Genomic DNA, 13,991 nt, shown 5'->3' on the forward strand with positions numbered 1-13,991 from the left:
AAGCCAGGTCCTGGGGCCACATGAAGGTGTCATGTGCCCCTCCGCATCTGGTCCATGTCCCCAAGCTTGCTCATCCCCGTCTACTGGATGGTTTTGTACATTAGAAAAGAAGAAGGAGCAAAGTCTGGGGACTTTGCTTGCCTGTGCCGTGACCTGTGGGTTTGATGGCGTCTTCCTGCCCCAAACAAGAAAGGAAGATAGTCATCGGATGCCCATCACTGCGAACCACCAAATCGCCACTGTCCCCTAAGACAGACGCCAAGGAGAACAGGCTTGGCAGCGGGCAAACCTCCCGCTGTGCGTTCCTCCCGGCCGCTGGGTCTCCGTTTCTGCTCTGACCTGGCCAGTGAAGAGCTGAGTGACCAGTGTGGAAAATATCCGATTGTCATGAGCGCCGTGAGGAGCAGAGGATAAAGGGATGGGTTAGTGGGGCTGGGCGTCCCCCACTACTACGCAGAAGGAACCTGGCCCCACAGAGTTTGGCCCCCAGCTTCCAGAAACCAACGGAAGGGGCCGCGGGGCAGGGTACACAGGGTCATGCGGGCGTTCATCCCTTCCCAGTGTATGGAGTGTGGGGCCAAGGAGAGGTTAGCCATTTCTGTCTCATTCTCAGATGGGAAAACACATCTGCTACCGCTAGAGACCAAGGGCTCTCCCTCACCAGGACACCCCGTGGAGGTCCCCGGCTCCATGTGCCTGCAGGTGCACACACCCGTGGCACCATTTCCTCAGCTCTCACTCAGCCTGAGCCCCCGTGTCAAAATGAGGGAGGGGTTCTGAGGACCCCAAATGCACCGCCAGTGTGTGTCCTTGCCCACCTGGGCAGCTCAGGCCTGACCAAGAGCCCCAGCCCCCAGCCTTGGCCCCAGCCCACTACTTCTTGCACATCTGCCCACTTCCTGCCTCCAGCGCCCCCCCACGCCCAGGTGACTCCCTCCCACCTCCCCTCCTCCCTGCTTTAAACACAGCCCCTCCGCTGCCTCCCTCAGCACCTGGAAGGCTCTCCCCGTTGTGTTACAACTGTCTGGCCCTCTGCCTCCCAACCTGCACCCAGGGGGGCAGGAGTTCAAGACACTCCAGGGTAAGAAGGCAGGAACACACACTCACCTGGCTGGGGGTACTCTGACGTGGCCCCGTGACCTGTGGCCCAGGTGCCCGCAGGTGCCTGCCCCCGTGGCAGTGGCAGGCAAGGCAGGTCTGACCCTGGCCCACACTGAGCCACGGGCGCCCTCTGACCTGGCTGATCTTGTGTTTGCTCGCCCATCCAGGTAACTAAGCGTGTGTTAAAGGGGGACTTTCTATCCAAGCGGGTAGGATAGCCCCTGTGCTTTGCACCCCCATAAATGCAGTGCAGACCTGGCCACGCTCCTCGCTCGCAGCCGGAGAGAGTTACCTGCCAAGATTCTGTGTGCACAGGTCCTTTCTTGTTGGGGGTAGGAGTGGGGAGGGGGGTGCCAGGGCTCAGAGAGAGGGGACAGTAACCACAGGGGCCCAAAGGGGGGCCCTTCTTTTCATTTTAATCAGGAAGATTTTCTGGGAGCCGGAATGCCTCCTTCATGCTATAGTTCTGCAGTATTGGATGCAAGCGCCTTGAACCCTGAGAGCCGTCTGTGGACGCACATTCTCCGTGCCGCACTCTGACATCCTGTGAGGACACCCAGGTGCTCCAACCATTGTCCACGTCCACTCCCAGTTTCCTGGTGCTCTGTCTCCACGTTCCTGGCGCCAGGTCCCAGTGATGCTCAGGACCAAGGTGCGTCCCCGCAGGGGAGCCGGGTCTCGGTCGCTGTGGCCCATCCCCGAGGAGGGGTGCAGCCTCAGGGGGGCAAGACACGCTGCCCAGAGCCCCAAGGGAGGGAGGGTGGCTCAGCCACAGCGCCGGCACCACTGCGCAGCCTGGTCCCAGGGGCCCTGTCCGCCAGGGCTTCTCCCAGGGCCTGACAGACACGCCGCCACTCCCCAGGCCCGCCCACCAGCCAGCTCCCACCGGGCAGGCCGCGTGGCTGACTCATCGCAGGTGTGCCGTCTCCGAGGGAATGAGCTCAATGCCCTGAGGTGCCTCCCCTCGCCATGTACGCTCTGGTGCCTTCGACACAGATACACTTACTGAGTGTGTGCTCGTGCTGGGGGCACAGCTGGGAACGGGGTATCAGGGGCCGCAAGTGAGGACCGTCCCTGTGCCTCCGGGGCTGATAGTCCAGAGAGGAGATGGCCCCGCAAAGCGGGCCTGCCCTGCAAATGAGATTTGCACAACTGGGCGGGAGAGGAAGGGCCCTCGTGCTTTCTCACAGGTCAGGGCAGCCTTTCTGGAGGAGGCAACATCCTGGCAGGTGCTGGGAGGGTCCAGAGGGTGATGGCAAGGGACGCAGTTAGGGAGGTGGGCCGGGAGTGATTAGGAAGGGCCAGGCTAGGAGGACAGGGAAGGGGGTCCAGCAAGGAATTCTTTGTCCTGCGGGAGTGGGGGATGGGAAGCGTTTTAGTAACACAGGTGGGCTTGCACCCCCATCTGCTAGGAAGATTGCAGGGTGTGCACAACAGTCTGGAGAGGGCAGGACCAACAGGGAGACCAGCTCGCTGCTCCTGGCAGAATCTGGGGGCAAGGAATTTGGTGGCCTGGTCATGGAAGGGGAGAGAGGCTGGTAGGTGGAGGGATGTCTGGGACTTGTGCTCGGGAGCAGGAAGAAGAGGGCAAGTCAAGGGTGACACCCCGGCCTTGAGGTTGGGCAGCTGGTGACTGGCAGCACCACTGGGGATGCTGGGGTCTGCAGTTCCGTGGGATCAGCAGTGGGCAGGAGCCCAGTTTGGGGCCCTTTGGGTTCCGGATACCGCAAGACACCCCTGGAGGTGCAGACCTGCGTGTTGTCGTGTGCAGGGATATCAAAGCCCAGGGATGGAGGGGGCGACCCAGGAGAGGGTGCACCCAGGGGGCAAGGCCTGCATCAGGCCTTGGACACCAGCAGTTACAGCCTGTGGCCCAGGGTCCTTCGGGGGAGCCTGCAGAGTGGCGGGCGCGCAGAGGTGTGCCAAGGAGACCGAGAGCAGAACAGCGCGGGGTGGAGGCTGCTGGGAGGTCAGGCGATACCTGGGTGGGCCCCGCTGTCCCCGTTTGGGTTTAGCATTGAGAGCCTCGTCCTGTAAGACCCAGACGTTCCACTCGGAGGTGTAGACTCCAAAGAATCGAAACCAGGCGCTCCTACACAAGCAGGCCCATACATGCTCATGCCACTACTCAGAACAGTCACGACGCAGAAAAATATAGTTTAGTCAGCGCATATGCGGATACACAGCCGGGTCCGGCCAGACAGTGGACACCCACGAGGCCACATGACGGCATGAAGCTCTGGCGCCTGCTGCGACCGGGACAAACCTCGAGAGCATGCGGAGTGAGAGAAGTTGGGTGCGGAGGCCACGCGGTGTAGGATTCCACGCGCGTGAAACGTCCAGAGGCAAACACAGGCCGGCGGTTCCAGGGGGCTGGGGGTGGGGAGTGTGTGCTTTGTGGGCAGAGCTCCCTTCTGGGGGGATCCCATGTTCTGGAACCGCACAGCACTGCACTCACACGGAATGCCTCTGAACTGTTCACTTGAAATGGTTACAGTGGCAAGTGTTAGGTTACTATGTATTTTTACGACAACAACAACAACAATACAAAAGCCCTGACGTCTCGCCAGGACATCACGACCACCCAGTGGGGGTTGCTGGTGACTTGAGGAAGCCAGCCGGGGCTGTGGGGGTGCCAGTGGCGGGGGGTAGGACTGGAAACCCATCCTGGAGACCACAGCCAGGGGCTAGGGAGCAGGGGAACAGGGTCAAGGAGGGAGTTCTGTCTGGTTTTTAGATGGGAGCAGTTGGAGGTGTGTTTAGCTGCTGATGACCAGGTCACTAAATGCAATGCATAAAAAAAAAAACCCACATTTTTGGGGCACCTGGATGGCTCAGTCAGTAGAGCATGTGACTCAATCTTGGGGTTGAGTTTGAGCCCCACGTTGGGTGTGGAGATTACTTAAAAATAAAATCTTAAGAAAAAAAAAAGGAAAAGCTAAGTAACCTTAATAAACAAAGCACTCACCACCACCAGTCAGAAAGATAACAAAGTCTGAAAAGCTGGTTGGCCAAGGAAGACCAGAGACCAGTGACTCACAGAAGAGGGATCAAGATCAGGGATAAACAGAGGGGAAACTGAGGCCCACCCAGGGTGAGATGGAGACTGTGGGTGTGGGGAGGCAGGGCAGGGCCCAGAAGGCACGGGGTGGGGTCCCCACAGGGCAGGGCGTGTGCCGGGAGAGTTTGGGGAGCAGGTCTAAGCCCGCTGTCCCGAGGCCCTCGCCTGCCCAGGTTCCACCATCAGTCAGGGCGTGTGTGGCCCAGCTGGGTTCTCACAGCTTCTGGGTGGGATTAAACTGCATCCCCCAAATCCATGTGTTCAGGCCCCAACACCCAGTGCCACTGTATTTGGAGGCAGGGCGTTCAGGAGGTCATTAAGGTTAAGTGCGGTCACAGGGTGGGCCCCTGATCCTGGTAAGAAAAGGAAGAGAGAGGTCACTGTCTCTCTCTCTCCACTGTGTGAACACAGCGTCTGCAGGCCAGGGAAGGACTCACCAGAACCCAGCCGCCCAGGCACCCTGATCTCAGACTTCTCGCCCCAGGACTCTGAGGACTGTCTGTTGCTTAAGCCCCAGGCTGTGGCATCTGTGGTGACGGCCGGGCAGACTGAGACACCCTCCCCATGGCTCTGAGGCCTCGAAGGCGCTCTCGGGCCTGACAGTCACTGTGCATGCCTGGGTCCCACCAGCCAGGTAGCATCTACCATGGGGCTGCCATCTAAACGGTGCCCTCTGGCGGCCTATGGTGGGAGAGCGAGGGGGGTGGGAGCAGAGGGCTGGGTAGCTCCCCTGAAGAGTGCGGGCACGTGGCAGAGGGGACCCCCACCCTGGGCAGGGGCAGCATTTTATTCAGGTCGTGGTTCGGGTGCCTAGTAATCGGCAAGAGCCTTAGGGCAGGTGTGCTGAGTGAGTGCAGGGTGTGGGGTTTTCAGATGGGGGGCTCTATCTGCGAGGGCTCAGAGCTGGGGGAGCCCAGCTGATTGGTTGCCATGTCATCCAGGAAGGAACAGGCTCCCAGGGACAGGCAGGAGGAACCTGCAGCAGGAAGCAGGAACGTTCTGCAATAGCCAGATGCCTGAGGCTGAGAGCCAGGCCCTGGGAGGGCCCCCGTGTGGCTTGGGGACAGGTCTCCTGGCTGGAGTAGGGGTATGGGGTGGGGTGGGGGAAGGGAGGGCTGAGAAAGCCCAGCCTGTGCCCCAGCCCCAGAGATCCTGCATGCTGAATGTTCAGGGGGTCTGGGTGGGCCACAAGCCACAGACTGCAGAGTTCTAGGGCCAAGTCTACCCTGACTGGCCGTGAGACCCCGGTAAGATCATGACCCTCACGGTGCCAAGTCATCGAGCCTGGGCATCGGGGTCGCTGGTGATGGCCTGGGTCTGTTGTAGATTCTTGTTCTGGGCTCCCCTGGAAATCAGCAGGTGATAAATGCATTGTCGGGGAAACTGAGGCCCACCCAGGGTGAGATGGAGACTGTGGGTGTGGGGAGGCAGGGCATCGGGGTCGCTGGGTCGTAGTAGTATTCCCTAGAGTGATAGTACACTGCTTCCCAAACCCAAACGTGCCTCTTTTTTGGTGGCAGGAGGTGCAACATATAAGTTGTCCTTCTTCTTGGAAGGGATGTCCCACCCAACATGCCCCAAGGCACCATATCCTAAAAACTTCACCCATAATCACGGCCCTGGCAGGCATGTGTCTTACCAGAGGGCGTGTGCATCAGTCCAACGATCACGATGTCATCAGCGTAGAGGACCAATGGGATGCTCTGCAGGATGGCCACGTGATCGCGGGCAAGGCTATGGGTGCGTACCACTGTCCTTCTCCTCCTTACTGACGATGTTTGGAAAGAACCCATTCGCCACATTAATAGCCATATCCCAAGTGCCAGGGCAGTTGATCTGTCCTAGTAAAGACATCAGCACGGCATCCAAACATCCAACCAGGATCCATATAGTTTCTCAGGGACTAGACTGGTGAATCCAGTGGGGATGTGAGGAGGTCGGCCACCCTGTGTCACTGAAGTCTGCGAGCATGACCCTATCTTAGCCCCTCCCTGGGATGTCCCCTTGCCTCTGATTTATAGACTCAGACCTGAGCCCAGGAGAGGCATTGCCAAGGGCGTCTGCTTCTACCTTACCCAGCATTATGGTTCCGGAGTGCATCGGAGAGCTCCCTCTGGGAAAACCAGAGGCTCACTGGTCTCCCCTCCTTCCCGAGTGCTGGGCTGGAGGAGGCCTCGGTTACCCCCTGACAGCAGTATGTAGTCAGTCTAGCAACAATACCTGGTTTTCACCCTGCTAACTTTTGGGTGGGGTTTCTATTTATGACCAGGGACACTGGTCTTCCATTTCTGCTAGGGCCATACACATTTTGTTTTTAGCCCACGTCTCAACTAAACATTTGATCACATTTAAAGAAAAAACGTGGAGCCAGGAACCGGGACTCCGGGGCGCTCAAGGTCAGGACCCTCCAGGAGCAGTGCTCTCTGTCGCCCCCTGCCGGCCGCGTCCCGCAGGCCTAGCGCCCTCACCTGGGGGGCAGTCTTCCGTTCAGGCTGGTGGGGGATGGGTGCCCACTCTGCACCAGGCGCCATCTCCGCCCATGCCCCCGGGGTTCCAGAGTCGAACCAAGACACGGCCCTGCCCTCCAAGGGCTCCTAGAAAGGCTGGTGCTTTGGGGGGACGGCAGTACAGCTGCCCCCAGGTTGGGCACCGCGGGGAGCCAGTGGGGATCCCTCCCAGGGCACCAGGGACCTGAGCCCAGAGCCTCGTCTGCAGGTGGGCTGTGGAGTGTGGGGACATGGGGACAAGCTTCCACCAGGACCGCGGGGCATTGACCTCGGCGCCCTGACCTAAGTGCCCTAACCTGCTCTCCTTGTCCTCTGCTCCAGGACCCCTGAGCACTCTGACCTCCCGCGCCCTGACCTGCCGCCTTGACCTGCGCACGCTGATCTCCACGCACTGACCTCTGCACCCTGACCTGCGTGCCCCCAGATGCGCGCACTGACCTGTGCCCCTGACCTCTGCTCCCTGACCTTCACGCGCTGACCTCGGCGCCCTGACCTGCGCCCCCTGACCTCCGATGCCTGACCTGCGCGCACACCGACCTGTTGCGGCTTAAAAGGAGAGGCCTGCAGTACCCCCTCGTGGCCACACGGGGGCAGACGGGCCCGCGCGCCCCGGGCAGGAGGGGCGTGGCCAAGCTGGGCTGCAGGTGGGACCAGGTCCCCTAACACCTGGCCGCGGGGGTCCCCAGCGGCTGGGCTCCTGGGACTCCCAGGGTGGCGATCGACAGGCGCTGTAAACTCCGTCCACCGCCGACTCGAGCTTCGTTGGCCTTGAGGGGCTCCAGAAACTGCTTACGTTTGTGTGCAGGGGTGTGGGTGCTCAGGGAGGCACGCTCAATTGGTGTAAGGCGTTTTTGGAGCGTAAAACGCCCACAGCACTGGTCAAGCTTTTGGAGGCTTGCAGCAGCCTGTCCCCAGCTGCACACTCTTGTGAATCTTGTTTAGGTTTTGGTCTCCCACAGTAGACTTTTCACACTCCAGGAGACCAGGGACTTTTGTCTCTTTGCTCGCTTCATATTCCCAGTGCCTAGGACAGTGCCTGACAGAGGCTGGCTCCGCAGTGAGTGTTTAAGGGATGAATGAGTGAGTCCGCCAAACCCTTGCTGAAAGGTCTCCACTGAGTGGGCTGAATCAACAGACCAGGGACAGGAGCAGGGAAAGTTCCATCTTTGCACCCAAGGTTCTCACGGACGCCTGTAGTCCAAGCTGTGCTGCCGGTCATGTCTGCACACAGGGCTCTGGTGTTCCAATATTCCTCCCACCCCAGGAAGGGGGATGAATCAGGGCCCAGAGGCTCCTTGTGCTGGGCTTTAAGTGTTGGACTTTATTTATTTATTTAAAGATTTTTATTTATTTATGTAAGAGACAGAGAGGGAATGTACAAACGGGGGGGGGCAGAGAGAAGCAGACTCCCCACTGAGCAGGGAGCCCAACGCAGGACTCGATCCCAGGACACTGGGATCATGACCTGAGCCGAAGGCAGATGTTTAACCCACTGAGCCACCCAGGCGTCCCGGTGTTGAACTTTATATTCCCGAGTGGTGTTAGATGCACCCAGATATCCCCACCTTCCTTAGTTGTACCTCTGGTGGAAATCTGTGCAGTAGGTGCTGGGGCAGGAGGTCCTCCCACCTGGCCCCCCACCCCCCTGCCTCCCTTCCCACATCCCCAGCTGCCTGCCCTGCCCGAGGTGTTTGCTCTGAGTCCTCCTCTTGGATCGAGTTCCCTCCAAGCAGAGCTCCAGTTGGGGATTCTTGTTCTGGGGATTCCTCCTTTCACTGAACATGATGCCTTTGGGGTCTAGCTACGTGGCTGAGTGAACACCTGCTTTGTTGCTCCCTCTTCTCTAGGGTGCTCCCCTGTTCTGATGATCCAGTGTCTTATCTTCCATGCAAGAATCTTCTCTGGGCTGTCTGCACCAGGAGGCAACATCTGGCTAGAGCACAGGTCCCCCTCACCTCACCAGGCATGCTGTATTGTTTTCTAGATCAGGTGCGCATGCTTGATCCCACCGCACTGGAGCAGTTTGAACGGTGGCCCCATAGAGACATGTCTGGATCCGAATCTTTGGAAGCGGTGGGAATGACATCATACAGCAAACCGCATGATGAAGGGTCTTGAGAGGAGGAACTGAGTCTGGATTATCCGGTGGGCCCTAGATGCAGTCACACATTAGGGACACGGAGCACCGTGGGGGCAGGGGCAGAGATTACATCGATGTGGCCAGCACGCCAACAAAACGGGAAATCGATTCATTTCTGTCGTTCTCAGCTGAAATAACGTAGCGCAGCTTCTGAGGGCCATGCCTCTTGGTTTCCAATCACGTTGTGGTTTCTCTCCTTTTAAAGAAAGGGCAGCTTTACTGAGGTTTAATTCAATCACATTCACCAATTTTAAGTGGACAATGTGAGGAGTTTTTGGACAAACGTACAGTCACACAAGACCTCACGCTCTACCCGCTCGCTGTGGCACAGGAAACAGGGGGCGCCTCCAGCTTCTGCCCACCCCCTCTTCTGTCCCCGAGAGCCATCCCCCCTCAGCGCCTGGCCTTGGCCGTCCTGTGTCACCGGAAGCCCTCCCAGCCTCTGTGGGACACATCCTTTTACTCCAGGGCTGTCCCCACTGTTAGGTTCCAGGCTACTTTCCTGGGGGCTGCTCTAACCAAGTACCACAAACGGGGTGGTTCAGAAGAACAGAAATGTACTTTCTCACGGTCCTGGAGGCCAGAAGTCTGAAATCAAGGTGTTGCAGGTTGGTTCTTTCGAGCAGCTCTGAGGGAGAATCTTTTCAACGCTTCTCCCAGCTGCCGCCCCACCTGTGGATGCGTCCGTCCACCCATGCCTCTGTGTCTCCTACTCTTCCCGGGACACCGTTGTTGCAGCTGGGGCCCGCCCTCCTCCCGTCTGACCTTGACTTAGTGACATCTGCAAAGGCCCCTGTTTTTTGAAGAAGGTCACATTTTGGGGTTCTGGGTGGACAGGATTTGGAGAGGACACCATTCCAACCACCGCGTCCGGGAAAGGGAGCTGGGAGCCCATGTTCTCCTCTCCCCATAGGGGGAGGCTGCCCTACCAACCAACGTGCTTTCATGAAATCTCTTTCTGCTTCAGCTGGCTAGAGCTGGCCCAGGGTGCCACTTCCCCAGGCCTCCGCGGAGGGGCGCTACACGGACGGGCGTGACGGAGGGTGGCACACAGTAGGGTGTGGAACAGGTGAGGGTCCGGCGAGAGACCTGCCCTCTCTCCTGCAGGTTTGCACCACATCCTGTGCGCTCAGGGCATTGGGGGCCCCAGTTCCTCCCGCTGCCCCGGTCTCCCCACACCTACGGCATCAGTCACAGCCCGTGGATGTGTCCCTGGGACATGCCGAGTGTCCTCACGGATGCCAGACTGTCCTTGGCCTTCTTCCCCCCTCCCAGGGAAGGTGAGGCCAGGCAGGCCGACCCAGGGTCGCCAGCACTGTCTCGCAGGGTGCTGGGGGCTGAAGGTGGAGGCAGAGGGCCTGCTCCCACCACCTCTTCCCCTTGAGGACTCCTAGCTGCCCCTGCCTCCCGGCCTCCAGTTCGGTCCCACGGAGTTCCCGCCTTCCCTCTGTGTCTCTTCCTCGTGCCTGGAGCCCACCTTCTTCTTCTTTTTCTAATAGATTTTTAAAAGATTAGAATAGCTTTTATTTTTTGGAGCATTGTTAGGCTCCTAGAAATACTGGGCACGGAAAGTCGGGTTTCCGTGCACACGGCTGTCCTTACTTTGAACACCAGTCATTCCTGTGCTACACTTGTGACAGTCGCTGGACGACGACGATACAATCTTACCAGCTACACCCCCGGGGCGTTAGGGCAGCTCCTTGTGCTGCGCGTCCTGGGGGCTCTGACAAGCGTGTAATGACATGTGTCCGCCACCACACTACCCTTCCTGCAACGTTGCCCACCACTCAGGCACCCGGCCGGCCTGGCGGCCCTCGGAGGTGCTTTTCACATGTAAAGTTCCAGGCTGATGGTGACAGCACAGCATCCTGTTTAGAAGGTGGCACTTCGGGCTTGTTGGGGGCCCAGGCCCTCCCACGCAGAGACCAAAGAGACGCCTGGCAGAACCATCTGGATGGGGCACAGCCAGCTTGCAGACACCCCTCCCCCCGTCTTCCTAGATGAACAGCAACTATAACTTGCAATAGGAGTTTCATCCTTTTCTCAAGTAAAAAAAGTACCTGGAAGGAAAAACAGATTAAAGTCACACTGAGATCCTATTATCTAGACAGCAGATTGGCAAAAATTAAAAGCCCAAGTGTGCCAAGTTCAGGCGAGGCTGGCTCAGCAGGGGCTCGCGGGGCGCACTGTGGGGAGTGAAGGTGGGACAGCCCCCTGGGGAAATGTCGCCCAGTCCACCCGGGGAAGGGCAGCCCTCATCCTGGGTGACACGCTCTTGCCTGGGGCCCCTCAGGAGACAGGCGCTGGCGCCTGGGGCAATGTTGGTGAGGGGTGACATCGAGGACATCTGTAGGTATTAGGGAGACTAGGAAGGATGAGGGGCTGGGGGGGGCTGGGCCTTTATGGAAAGTGGCTCACCGCATGCACCTTCTGGGATCCCGGGGTGGGTGGGCTGTGATGCCAGGGTTTTGGACGGGAAGTTTCTGGAACACCCCTCAGGAACTGGGAACTTGCTCTTGGCAGGCAAGCTTCCCCGCCAGGTCCCACCTGGACTCTGGCCACCAAGGTCGGAGGGCAGACGGGGGCCCTCATGTCATGTGGGAAGAAATCCAGGCTCCCTAGTTTGGGTGACCCACCAAGGTCCCATCTCCTCTGCTGCTGAGGCAGAATTTTCCCAGGGGGCCTGTGGGTTCTGCTGTGGCCATGGGCACAGGAGCCCGGACTCTGGCGAGGGGGTCACGCGTCCTGGAGCTGGATGGGCACCCGGACCTCTAGGTGTCGTGTGGCCGATCCCGAGCATGGTGGATGTAGGCAACTGTGCAGACTGCAGGAGAGCAATGGAGGGTCTCCTCCATCCCGGAGGCCCACCCGGGATGCGTCCTCCCCAGTGGAGAGTCCCTTTAGCTGTTGGATTTCTCTCTCCCTGAGGCTGAGGACTCCGGCTGGGGAAGGCCACTCCCATCTGGGACCTGGAGGTGCCCATGGATCTCGCCTGACCCGCCCGCCCCACCCGGTAGCATCCACAAGCTCTGGATTCCGGAGAGTCAGCTTCAGGGGATGGCAAGGCCTGCTCGCGAGAACTGAGGCCACTGTCTCCCTTCTCCACCATCTGTCCAGGGGACGGAATGCCCCCAGGGACAAGGTGCCCGAGGCTCAGGGCAGGAGGAGGGCACCATGTGGTGGGAATCTTCAGGGCCCCAGGTTGGGGCTGGCAGGAAGGAGAGTGTGGAGCTGCGACCCCCCTCCCAAGAGAGAGGGCACTCTCTGGCCTCGGTGATGTCCGAGGTCCCTGGTCTGTGTCCTGCAGTCCCTGCCTTGCTGAGCAATCCCCAGACAAGCCACATAATGAGACCCTTCCGACCCTGAAGGCCTCTGGGGGCGTCTTGGAATGACAGGCAAAGATCCCATTAGATTGTGGGGTCCACCGGCGGGCATGGCCTGAAGCACCTGACACTCCCCAGAGACCTGCGGCTGCCCTGAGGTGCCCTGAGGCTGGGCCCCCACCCCCACCCGCACAGCCCTCGTGGGGGTCCGCGCTAGCCTCCCTGGACCTGGCTTGCTGACTCGGCCATCCCGCTGCCGGCACCTGCTCCAGGAGCGGGTCCACACTCACAGCGGCGCCCCCGCTGGGGACCGCGGGCCAGGACCCCTGGAGCCGCCTTCTGGGACGTCACGTGACCTGCCGTTCCTCTGGAGCCCACCCGAGGGCAGCCAAGTGCTCCCCCCAGGGAGCGGGTGGGGCCGGCTAATTGGAAGAATCTGGGCGGGGGCCAGCTCCTCCCGGAGCCCTGGACAGGAGCCCGACTGGACACCCCGTGGACCCCAGCCTGGGCAGAGCCACTCAGCCAGAGTTCTGACATTTCAGGGACCTCCTAAACAGCTGTACAGGACTGTGCATGTGTGTGCAGGTGCGTGTATGTCTCTGAGGCACCTGTGTGTACGAATGTGTCTGTGTACGTGTGCTCAGCGGCCCCTGAGTGATCACGTGTAACCCCCACCCCCCGCTTTGAGGGCTGCACGTTCAAAAAATATTTTCACATTGAATCATCATTGTGTTCCCTGGGGCTCAAACTGGAAATATCGAGACAGGTAGGGTCTCCTCACCAATGATGCCTTCATTCCTTCCTCCCCAGGGAGGACCCCATTTGCATACCTAGGCTTTGTGTTCAGCTGCACCAGTGACAGGTCCTTTGGGGGACCTCTTGCCCAGAATTCTGGGGTCTTTGGGGTCCTGTTTGAAGAGCCAGCTTGAGAGGAAGTGAAGAAGCCTGCCTGGGTTCTCCCTGAGGCTGGCTCTGAGGTTTTTCGCTTGCCTTGGCTGGCCCGACCTTGAGCACCTCCCTTCCTGCGGGGCACGAAGCTTCTGCTTCAGCTGTGAGTCAGTGTGGGCTGCAGCTGGGACACCTGGGTCTGGGACGTGGCCGGGCTAGTGTCCCTGGTCTCAGGCGGTAAGGGCTGGTGGAGGTGGGCCTGATACTAGAGGTGCTGGGATCTGCCAAGACCTGTAAGGTAGCTGTTCGAACTGCTCCATGACGCGAAGAAAAACACACAGTTTATGAAAACATAAGAAATCTCAGTAGAGAAATAAAAAACAAATAAAAGGACAAGAGGCTACACTCATTAAAAAACACACGTTTTCTTCCCCAGAACTCATTCCTGACGTCCTTTTCCCTGATCTTTCCTTTGTCTATTGATTCAGCTGTGAGGTTTGTCTGTGACTTCCAGATGTCCATCTCTGTTCCCAATATCATGTTTGTCTGTTTTAAGATTTTATTTTTAAGTCATCTCTACACCCAACGTGGGGCTTGCACTCACAACCCCGAGATCAAGGGTCCCGTGCTCCACCGACTGAGCCAGCCAGATGCCCCTCATGTTTTAAATGAGCAATTGATATGATTTACTTTTATTAACGGCTGTGTTTAACAGTTACACCAACAAATGGGGTTTGTGAGCTCGTAAGAGCCACTGGGGTCTGGGTGCCCACGTCTCTGCCCCGCCCCTGCACTTCCTGTGTGTCTGAGGCCCAAGAGGCAGGAACCTAACCCTAACCCAGCCCAGGGTGCTCACGGCCTGCTCAGCCCCCCATCCCCACCTCCTTGGGTGTTGTGTCCTTTTCTTAGTTAAAACCCAATGTCCCCGGGTCTTCAACGGAATCCCCAGATCCTGTGGGCTGAGCAGCGCT

Source organism: Leptonychotes weddellii, chromosome 5, assembly GCF_054177405.1.
Source record: "Leptonychotes weddellii isolate Sample4059 chromosome 5, ASM5417740v2, whole genome shotgun sequence".
NCBI classification, from domain to species: Eukaryota; Metazoa; Chordata; class Mammalia; order Carnivora; family Phocidae; genus Leptonychotes; species Leptonychotes weddellii.